Genomic DNA, 9732 nt, shown 5'->3' with positions numbered 1-9732 from the left:
ATTTTGCCTTATCACAAAGACCAGATACCCTAGATATATAAAATTCATTACTTTGCAAAATATTTTTATATCAGACACAAAAATTCACCAGCTCAACCTTTACCAATAAATACCATATCTACATGTATAGGTCATCCTGCCCCTAAATATTTTGTGACTGAGAGACGTTAGAGTGGTAGTTTAAGGATATCACCAGCTGAAGTCTTTACAGGTTGGGGATGGAGACGGGCATGGGAAAGGGATTCCTGTTGCAACAAGCAGTAATTTTGCAAAAAGAAGGGGCTATTTGGGAGATTACAAAAATATGCATGTGCTGCTGTCCCACCACTGGTGCCTGCTGTAGATACTGAGTTCCCTGATACTACGATATGGCTTCTATCTGCATCTTCACTCAACTTTGGAAAAGTCCTTTCTTTGTTCTCAAAACCTCCATTTTCTTCTATCAAAAATCAGATCTATGACTAGGACATCTTTACCTGTTTCACCTGGCTTTCTCTCATTTTCTATGTTAGGAAAAAAAGAGAGTATATGTTATGAAGTTAAGCAAAACTGAATGATTTCTATCCCAAATGTCATAAATATAGAATACTCATAAAATGCTAATAATTTTGAGTAGATGGACAAGTTAACAAACCCTGTATAAATTAAACCAGCAATTAAATTGTGTTGTATAAAGTGCTATTCTTTCAGTATAAGATATTTTTCAAAGGGACCTGGAGGTGAAATCAGAATGTGCTTGATGCCATCTGAGGATCATCATTCAATAAAAAGAACACTTTTATGTAAATTACTTCAGTTAAAAAAGAACATTTCAGGGAGATCAGCTCAGTGCTTTGCAACCACCTAGAGGGGTGGGATAGGGAGGGTGGGAGGGAGATGCAAGAGGGAGGGGATATGGGGATATACATATGCATATAGCTGATTCACTTTGTTATATAGCAGAAACTAACACAACACTGTAAAGCAATTATACTCCAATAAAGATGTTTAAAAAATAAATTTAAAAAATAAATTTAAAAAAAGAACATTTATAAATCATACAAGAAACACAGTATTTTTAAAGTTTTTCTGTTTTTTTTCCCTGCGTACATACTCATTTTAGGAAATTTATAAAATTCAGAAACATACAAAGACTTAACGATAATAATCTTACCACCCAAAACTGGTATCTAAGAACATTTTGATACACAATAAGTGTATAGTAACCTCAGATTTAATGTGTGTAGTTTTAACTATTCTTGAGAAACCCTAAACTCCTTAGTATATAATCTGCTATAATTTTTGCTGTTATAATCATGAGTCCACGTCTGAGTCTGGTTTGAAATGAGTGAACATTGTAGCTAGTGATTGTAACAGCCCAGCCTCCTCTCTTTGTTGTGAGTCTGTGCTGAACTTGTTGTATATAAGCAGTAATTAACAAATTTATACTTTACTGCATGTGGCAGAAATGATACCCTATGGAACAGTCATACATTCAGGGGGATCCAAGTTTTGCTTGTGAATGTTAATTTCTATATTTCCTTCCCCATCTTTTTTGTCTTTTAGTCTTTTAATAGCAAAATATCTTTTTTAAATTCTAAGAGCTAGAATTGTACTTGAAAATTGTCAGCTTCTATAGATGTTTTTACAATAGAAAAACCTTTTCTTCCTGCCCCGACATGGACAGGTCGATTTTCACTGAAAACGACTTCAAGCTGGTTCTAATGTTTACTCACTTATGCAGGTGCGTTCATCAGCATGGAGACTGTACCCCGTATCACATGCACAATGGAAGGTGTCCAGAGTGTTAATACAGCGCTGTTGGCAGCCTCCACTCACTATGGTACATTCATCAACATCTAGAGGAGGAAGACAGATGGCCAGGATTACAATGTCATTCCAATGTCAGCTTCAGAGAAGTGGCACAATATTTCTTTGATACACAGTATGTGTTTTATTGCACAAAGGCACCATCTCTGTTGCCACAGTTCTTTGCCTGTTTGATCCATTTTACTCCACAGTATAAGCAAAAAAATGTAGATAGAAATTTTATTGAGCTTTTTAAAGCCCAGCAACGATAAGCATAGGGATTGTCTCACAATTTTCTATTCTTCACATCCTGATTAATTAGACAGATCTGAGATATAGATATTTCCTTAGGGAAGGGAACCTGGAGGGGAGAATTACAATGAGCTACTCTATCTGGAGCAGCACACATGAGTAGATAAACATCTTTACTGGTCTGACGCTGCTGAATAGAGTCAGTAATATAACACCCTGACTCTCCTTCTCATGGGCTATGGTGGACATCAGGGCAGAGAGAGATAAATTCAAATCAAGCCATGGTTTGGAGTTCTTACAAACACATGGATACATTTGCTCCATTAACTCAGATTCTTCCTTATCTTTCAGGGTTCCACTTTCTGAAATACTTAGCATGTTTATGTGTGAAGTTACATTAATTTAGAATAAATGAAAAGAGGTCAAGACTCATGGTCACCTATGTCTTACGATCAGTCAAGGTTATGATAAATGAACATAATATTTGTCTTCCTTTGGAAAGGAAAACCAATTTATCTCTTAGAACCTATACTTCCTTGTACCCTATATAGTCAGTTCTGATATATCTAAAATCACAACAAGAAGATATCCACAAACACAGGGAAAGCTTTTCAGATAATCAGTGATTTTTCAGATAATCAGAGCTTCTAAATTTTCCTGTTCAGAGAATCTGTTTTGTGACATGTTCCAAAGTAAAAATCAGACAGAAAGGTCAAGATTTAGTCTGCACATGTCTCATGCAGAGAAGGTCCCTGACTCCCCTGTCCCCAGTTCCAGACATTCTGGCAAAGACTGTTGAGTATGAATATTCTTCACTAAAATATGTTATCATAATAGATAACTAGCTTTACATTGAGTGAGATTTAATTCCACAGGGCAAGATCCTTACTCGAGAAGACATCAATATTGGGAAGGAATACTATTGCAATCTTTCATCATAGGCCCTTTTCACACTGAAATCCTAATGAATGTTTTGTACTGTAGTAAACATTAGGGCATTTGACCTGAGAGAAGCACACGAGTTTTCTTTTACTTGGCTTTTTTTTTTTTTTTTTAATGAAGAAGAAAAACTATGAAGAATAATATAAATCACAAAATAAGTCCCACATTTTAAAATCACTAGTTTACCATATTAAACACAGTCTAGTATTTTCCTTCTAAAATTAGATATTCTGGAGTCATTCTGATACTTTAAAAGGAATCTTATTTTAGAGATAAGACCTACTGACTTTTCAAAGTGTTAGAATTTTTATTAAATTTTGAGTCTGTGATAAACAAACCACTAATTTTTTCCATATAAACTAATATCAAATCAGAATTCTCCATTTGTAACTTGTACTTTGTGCAGGGCTTTAATATTTATGCTACCTAAATTTTTATCTTTCTAGCTTTAGGGTATTATTCACAGGGTTGAGATATGATTTTGAATCTTAATTCTGTCAACCCCTGAATTATATATCCTTCCCAGGTCTTTTACTTTAGACATACAAATAAAACTCTTAATTCCCAAGAGTCATATGTTTTTATCAACAAAACAATCAATATATCAGTATTTGCCATGATCAAAATTTCTTATAATATACCATATATATGTATTTAAATACATTTAAAATGTCTTAAAGAGTGTGCACAGATAAAATGATTACTTCTGAGGAGGGAAGGAAGGTATCTGACTGAGTAGAGTGCAGGATGTGTGTGTTGGACAAGGAATGTTATCCACATCTATAATGTTCTAATTTTTCACAAGAAAGTTATTCAGTTACTACTTGTGTATTAAAAAGTAATTTTAAAGAAAGAAGCATAATAAGAACACCTCCCCTTCCCCTTCAAGCTCCAATAATTTTCTGGCAAAAGAAACCAAGTTAGTGTAAAAGAGAAAAATCACTGGGTTCGTTCCAAAGATTAGAGTGGACATTGATTTTAAGGATGAGTATTCTTCCAGTACGTTTTAGTGTGTTCATATTCTTAATCTGCCCCAGAACTATAATTAAAGTACTATAATGTATTAAAAACACATAAACACTAACAGACAAAAGCAAACCAAACTTCCTCTGTACTCTGAGTCAGACAGTCTTGGGAAAAATATCTTAGTGTTGAAACTTATTAACCTGTCACTTTGCCTCTCTGAGACTCAGTTTCCTCATCTGTAAGATGGGATAATAATGACTGCCACGTGTACTATGCTCTGATTTATGTTTTCCTTTCCTATTCATGCATAAGAGATCGGAATAGACTGCTAATGCTTGAGATTATATGTAGAAATCAAATAGGCAATGATAGAAGTACTGAGAAATGTGGGAATTCAGGGAAGGGGAAATGCATTTGGGCTACAGTGATAAGGGAATGTTTGAGGTAAAAACTGAGAATTGAGTGCATGGAGAAAAGGATGGGTAATCCAAAGGTGCAGAGGTTTAAACGTGCAGTGTCTGAGATTCAGTATTTAGACCTGTCAGGTTGGTGAATAAGGTTGGCAAAAGAAAGTAAAGTTGAAAAACAAACCTAAAATCTTCTTTTAATTAATTTAGACAGCAAAGTCTTCCTCTTCTTGATTTAAAATACAATACACTTCTGGGCAGGTTGAGACATAACAGGCTGTGTTCACACAGTAGCTAAGCAAACTTACTAACAGTTAAAAAAATCAATCATTTATAGAGTGGTACCAAATGCAAAGTAATTGGTTTAACTTTCTTCTTCTTTTTTGTCCTTTCAGAATACACTGGATTTACTGATTGTTTGGGCATTGTGTAACCTACCGTTCTCAAATCTGGCAGTGCATTAGAATCACTTGGTGGGCATTTAGATATACCCAAGCCTTGGTCCTGTCCTTAAAAACGTCTGATTTAATTGGTCTGGGGTAAGACTTGGGAATCAAATATTTGAAAATCACCTTTAGTGATTCTAATGGGGAGCCAGAGTTGAGATCCCCTTATGTAGTTAATGCTTTAATCTCCTAGAGATCTTATTATAATGCAGATGCTGATTCAGTAGATCTGGGGCTGAGGGGCTGGATTTTGCATTTCTAATAGATCCAAGGCAATTCTGAAGCTGTGGTCTGTGGACCATACTCTGAGTAGTGAGCCTGAGTCCTCTGTTCAACTGTAAATGTCACACGGATCACAAATGTCATGATTTGGCTCAACTTCTCAGCTGTCTGACCAAAGCAGACCAATTCAGTTCAAATATATAAATCAATACTCTGACCAAAATAGTGTGTGTATATACATATATACATACATTAAATTATTTACCAAAACCTCTGAAAATAAACCACCCATATTTCCCATACTATTCACTCAATAATAGTTAATATTTTTAAAGACAATGTTAGCATTATCTGTTATGAGAAATGACTTTCTTCTGTAAAACATGAAGGACATTTTAGTTCTTTTCTGATGAAATACCTCTGATATAGGATAAAACCGGGTTAAATTGCCATGATATTAGACACTCATGCTGAAGCTGTCACAACTGATTTTCTTTTCCATCAAGATTCTGCCCAACAGAGTTAAAAACCAGAAATGTCAATATTACATTAAAATGTTATTATGAAGTATACTTCATGTGAAGAAACCATTTTTCCAATTTTCCTCTCAGTTATATCTTAATGTTAGATGCTTACAGAAAGCCCTGCCCTCAGAATTGGAGCTCCAGGACACTGCTGGGAATAATGATAAAGTGATTAGAATTTTTTCAGCATTATCCCTATGATATGGACCAAGGATATGATGATTTTTATACTGTAAAAGAATGTCAAAAAAGAATCAACTATGTCTGCTATTCTTCCTTTTTAATGCCCTTTCTCTAAATATTTCTGCTGTATTTATCCCCCAAACTGTTTCCCCAGATGATCACAGAATATAATAGCTTAAAAGAATTCACACTATTATCAAATGTATTTTGCACATAAAAGCTCCCAGAGACAACAATGATCCACTTTTGTTTCCAAACAATCAAGGTTGTTTTATATTATTTTTTTAGCGTGTGCAGCCAGAGTAAGATAAATTATTCTTCCATTTGCCTTCTAATATAGGCAATATAGGTTTCTGTCCTCGGAAACATGTTGATTGGAAATAAGAATTGCTTTGTGTTAAAGACCGCAATATAGAAGGGTTAGATTTGAAGGAAATATTAAAGGGTGTGTTGAAGACTCCACTAGATTTTCTATGTGGCTTTATTTTCACTCTGTTCTATTATACTTTCACTCTGATATGCAATACTGCTGACTTTTCACTCGTATCTTAATTCTGTAGTTCCTGATCGGATGAACTCCTTAAGGTCAAGGATCCTGTTATATTAAGCATTTTCTGGAATAGAGTTGATACTCCATAAATGTTCTATGAATGAATGAATGAAGGAATGTGTGGTTTGAGAGCCATCCACATAATTCAGTCTTCTATCCACCCATGTTCATCAATGGGATTTCTTAGAAATGGGCTCTGTTCCACTTGCCCTCTCTTCACCCTTGCAATAGACTACTGATATTTGTTTTTGACCCTTCACAAGTTGCTTTAAAAACTCCAGCGCACAGAGTAATTTTTGTTTGCTCATGAACAAGTTTAAGTTGTGTCTATAGTGAATATTCACAGGTTGGCTGTTTGGGATTCATCCATTTTTCTTGTTCACTAATACTCAATAACTATCAGGTTTTCCTTTGGGGAATTTTATCCCTGTCATTTTAGAGAAACCATGTAGATTATATGGGACTGATGAACACCACTCCTCTCTCAAATCTGAGGTGGACTTTTCTTGGCATAAACCTACCTCCATCTGCCACAGTGATTGGACCAGGTTATGTCTTTATTAGCATATGACCGTCTCAGAAATGAATGAATTAGTTCAGATGTGATCCAATCAGCAGGAAGCTCAACATATAGGTTGGGAACCCTGGGACATAGAGGCCCTGTTGCTCTGGAAATTGTAATGTGTGTATGAGCCATCATGCAGTAGCCATTTTGTTCCCATGAATGAAGCCACACTAAAGATAGAGCCAACAAAGAGGACAGAGCTGAAGGACTAACAGAAAACAGGAATTGGAGCCCTGAATGAACTATGCCTGAAGCCCTCCTACCTCTGACCTCCTCTGTTAAGTGATTCAATACCCTCCCTTTTGTGGTTTAAGCATTTGAAGTCACATGATTCTATTGATTGTAAAAGAAATCATCGTAACTGAGGCATGAATACTGTAAAGTGGGTGTGCAGGAGGAAGTTCCCCAGTGCAGCTCAAACTTAGTACACAGTTTCCAAAAAGATTTATTGTCTTCCAATCAGTAAAATGTTTTAATCTATATTCACCAAGGCTTGTAACATTATTGGAGCAAATATATTCTGTCAAGATTCTAATGAATTTGAGGATTTGTCACAATTTTGTTCATTTTTATTACAAATATATGGGTTTATCAAACTGCCTGTGCAAAGTTGTGGCATATCTGATAGTGCTAGAGGGGTTGAAGATGCCTTCTTGAATGGTTTCCTCACAATTGCTCTGTGAGGGTTCCTTGATTTGGTCTGTGTAGAGTAGGGATTAAAGCAAAAAAGTATTATGCTAAAGATGTGGCTAGGGCCTGATTATGGAGAGTCTTTTCTGCCATACTAAGGAAACATGGCTTTACTTTATAGACCATGGGCACCAGCAGGGCGAAGGAGAGATTAGAGAAGTGGGAGACTGAAGGCAGGGAAACCAAGTAACCGCAATTGCCAAAATCCAGATAAAAGATGATGAGGACTTGACCTAAGCTAGTAGCAGTGGAAATAGAGAAATGTGGGCAGATATAAAAGAGCTTAAGAAGAGAAAATCAAAATGATTTGGTTATTAGCTGGATGTGATGGAGAAGAAAGAGTCAAGGTCAACTGACTTGAACAACTGGATGGCTGGCTGTGGCATCCACTGCATTCACTGCAATAGCACAGAAGGAGGAACATTTGATACTAGAAGAATAGTTCAGTTTTGGACATCATGATTTGATGGGCAAGTGAGATTGGAAGTTAGGGATATATACCGTAGGCAACTGAGTATGTGGACTAAAATCAGGAGAAAAATATGGGGGGATTTTTCAGCTACCATCTATCTACCTGCACAAGTCTAAACTTAGGAGTCATCCTTGATACTTTCCCTTCCTTCACCCACATTTGATCTAATACCAAATTTTACTATATCAAAATTATCTCCTAAAACATCTCAAATCTGTCCATTTCTCACATCCACTGACACCACTCAAATCCAAACTAAAGCCCCCCCTGCCCCCTGCCATCCACCATTGGGTCCTCTAATATCTGCTGCACCACAGTGATGTTTCAAAAACAAAAGTTTGATCATGTCACCCGTTCCCTCACTCCTGTCTCAGTTTTATACCCTTCAATTCCTTCCCATTGCTCTTAGGATGAAACTGAACACCAACGTGGTGTGGAGGCCCTTGTGCGGTCTGGCCTCTGCTTCCTTCTCGAATTCTCTCTCTCTCTCTTTTCTTTTTTTTTTTTTAAGAATTCTTTTATTAATTTATTTACAAATAAAAAAAACCGTTATATGTTAACATAATTTTGATAAAAAATATAGGTAATTTTCTTTAAAGAAAAAACAAAAGAACCAGTGAGAAGAGTGGCATTGTTTTACATTTTTGTCGATTTCTTTCACATCTAGCTTAATAGAAGAGAGCCAGACTTTCATATCTGCTTTGCGTTCAGTCTGCTACAGTATCACACAACATGCAAACTCCTCTGTACACTCAGGAAAGAATGAGAATGAAAAAAGCAAATGAAGTCTTCGTATGACAAAAACAGCTTTAACCCTGAGGACCCTTGAAAGGGTCTTGAGGACTTCCCTGGGTCACACTTTGAGATCCACTGCCTTAGTCTAATAGCATTTTACACATAAGGAAGCTGAATCTCAGATCAACTGAGAGATCCAAAATGACAGGGTCTGTTAATGATGGGATACAGATCCTGGATGGTTTGTCTCACTTCCCTTGCTTTAGGTTCTCAATCGGAAACCTGGGAAATACACCCTAAAGACCTGTCTTGTTTGCTCTAGTTGCAGGGACTGTCACAATATATTACCAAAATATTTTTTGATTTAAATAAAAGAGGAAAATCAACAAATGTGTTAAATTCCGCAACGGGAATACTGTTGCAGAATGTCCTGCACCTGAATTAGGTTCTCTATTAGAACTGAAACACTAAGACAAATTCTGCACTCTCCTCCATGCACACTGGTAATGACAAACAGCACAGTCAATACCACAGAGAAATAGGGAAAGCAGAATTACCACAACACCACCATTTATCACATTTTCTGAGTCTGAAATACAATTCATAACACAATCCCTGAAAATTTTTCACAAGTACTGGCTGAAAGGGTGTTGGGTATATTAAGAGACTCCAGATAAATTACTGGCAATCATGTGGAACTTTTCAGATAAAATGGAGTTGTTCTGAAATGTAGATATTTTTCATTATTTAACAGGACCTTGTTTTGCCTTTTATGTATGGGTTGGCCAAAAAGTTCCTTTGGTTTTTTGGGTAAAAATAAAAGACACATTTTTCATTTTCACCAAGAACTTCATTGAACAACGTATTCACCCTTTTGTTCCACTACCTTCTGCCATTTTTCAGGCAACTTCATAATTCCATCTTCCCAAAACTTTTTATCTTTTTGAGCAAAGAACTGTTCCAGGTGCCTTTTACAGTCTTCCAGGGAAT

The sequence above is a fragment of the Physeter macrocephalus genome, chromosome 1, assembly GCF_002837175.3.
Source record: "Physeter macrocephalus isolate SW-GA chromosome 1, ASM283717v5, whole genome shotgun sequence".
NCBI lineage: Eukaryota > Metazoa > Chordata > Mammalia > Artiodactyla > Physeteridae > Physeter > Physeter macrocephalus.
Note: the sequence above shows the minus strand (reverse complement) of the source record.